A 2,103-nucleotide genomic window follows, 5' to 3' on the forward strand; every position below is an offset into this window, starting at 1 on the left:
GAAATAATCACTAATTTTAAATTGAATAGTCAGGAGTCAAGATATGTGACGTGAATCAGGTGTGGTGAACGTGGATCGAACACGTGACTTTCAGATTTTCAGTCTGACGCTATCAAAACTAAGTTATCTTCGCTAATATTTAAAAATAAAAAATCATAAGTAAAGGTATTTAAGCTAATTCCTTATATTTTAAAAAGAAATAATCACTGATTTTAGATTGAATAAATTTACGTAACTTAATGAACTTATGCAACCAAGTGATTGAATAGTCAGCTTATGCAAATGGAAACAGGTGCGGTGATTGTGGATCAAACACGTGACCTTCAAATCTTTAGTTTGACACTCTCCCAACTGAGTTATTCCTGCTAACATTAAAATTAAAAATTCATAAGTAAAGCTATTTCCATTAATTCATTATATTTTAAAAAGAAATAATAATCAACAAAACTGAGAGTTATCTTCGCTAATATTTGAAAAAAAAATCCTAAGTAAAGGTGCGGTGAACGTGGAGATTAAACTATTTCCTAAACTATTTCCACTAGGTCATTATGTTTTAAAAAGAAATCTTGGTCAAACTCATTCAAATTATGCACCATTCATCAAGTGCAGTGAACGTGGATCGAACACGTGACCTTCAAATCTTTAGTCTGACACTCTCCCAACTAAGCTATCCTCACAATCATTTAAAATAAAAATTCATCAATAAAAATATTTTCGCTGATTCATTGAGATTTTAAAAAGAAATAATGACTAATTTTTTATTGAATAGTCGGGTTATGCAAATAGAAACAGGTGCGGTGAACGTGGAGATCGAACACGTGACTTCAAATCTTAAATCTAACATTCTCCAAATTGAGCTATCCCCGCTAACATTAAAAATGAAAGTTTTTAAGTAAAGATATTTCCGCTAATTAATTAAAATTTTATAAAGAAATGATCACTAATTTTAGATTGAATAGTCAAATTGTGCAACGCGAACCATGTGGCGAACCATGTGTGGTGAACGTGGATCAAGCATGAGACCTTCATATCTTCAATCTAACGTTCTCTCAACTGAGCTATCCACACTAACGTTAAAAAGGAAAGTTCATCAGTAAAGGTATTTTCGCTAATTCATTGAAATTTTAAATGGAAATAATCACTAATTTTTAATAAGATATTCAAGTTATCCAACTTGTATAAGGTGCGGTGAACTAGAACACGTTAGGTATTTTCGATAATTCATTGAGATTTCAGAAAGGAATAATGACTAATTTTAGATTGAATAGTCGGGTTATGCAACTAGAATCAGGTGCGGTGAACGTGGAGATCAAACACGTGACCTTCAAATCTTCAGTCTGACGCTCTCCCAACAGAGCTATCCCTGCTAATATTAAAAATGAAAATTCATAAGTAAAGGTATTTCCGCTAATTCATTATGTTTAAAAAAGCAATATCACTAATTTTGGATTGAATAAGCAAGTTATGTTTTTAGATTGTATAGCCAGGTAATAAACTTGTATTAGGTGCGTTGAACATGGATAAAACACGTGTGACCTTTAAATCTTCAGTCTAACATTAAAAATGAACATTCATCAGTAAAGGTATTGAGTACACTTCTGGAAATTCAACAAAAGGCAATAGTATTAGACCGAGATGCCAGATTTAAATCTCACTTATGGAAAATTCAATAAAAGGCATTGGGTACGCAGTTATAGTACGACATTCCACCCATAAACAGATGGTCAAAAAGAAATGCTCAAGCAAATATTGGAAGACATGTTGAGGGTATATGTGATGGCTTTTGCAGGAAGCTGGGATAAATACCTACCCCTAATGAAATTTTCTTATAATAATACTTGCCAAGCCACCATACAAATGGCCACATACGAGGTTCTCTATGGACGAAGATTTCGATCCCCAATGTTTTGGGAAGAAGGGGGGCAAACGACAACTATTGGGCAAGAGGTGGTGCAAATTACCAACGCCGCAGTCCAAAAGATTAAAGCTAGGATACAAACCGCACAAAGCTGAGAGAAAAGCTATGCAGACCTCAGACGCAAGGACATGGAATTGTAGGTAGGGGATCATATATTCCTAAAGGTAGCACCCCATGAGAGGGGT

The 2,103-nt window shown here is 34.1% G+C and overlaps 1 non-coding gene across 1 annotated transcript; it reads right to left on the bottom strand.

Moving 5' to 3' along the window:
* Positions 1-604: 604 nt before the first annotated feature.
* Positions 605-677, bottom strand: TRNAF-AAA. The gene has a single exon. It is a non-coding gene; the product is annotated as a tRNA-Phe (tRNA).
* Positions 678-2,103: the final 1,426 nt, after the last annotated feature.

This window comes from Cucurbita moschata, unplaced genomic scaffold (genome assembly GCF_002738365.1).
Source record: "Cucurbita moschata cultivar Rifu unplaced genomic scaffold, Cmos_1.0 Cmo_Scf00304, whole genome shotgun sequence".
Taxonomy (NCBI): domain Eukaryota; kingdom Viridiplantae; phylum Streptophyta; class Magnoliopsida; order Cucurbitales; family Cucurbitaceae; genus Cucurbita; species Cucurbita moschata.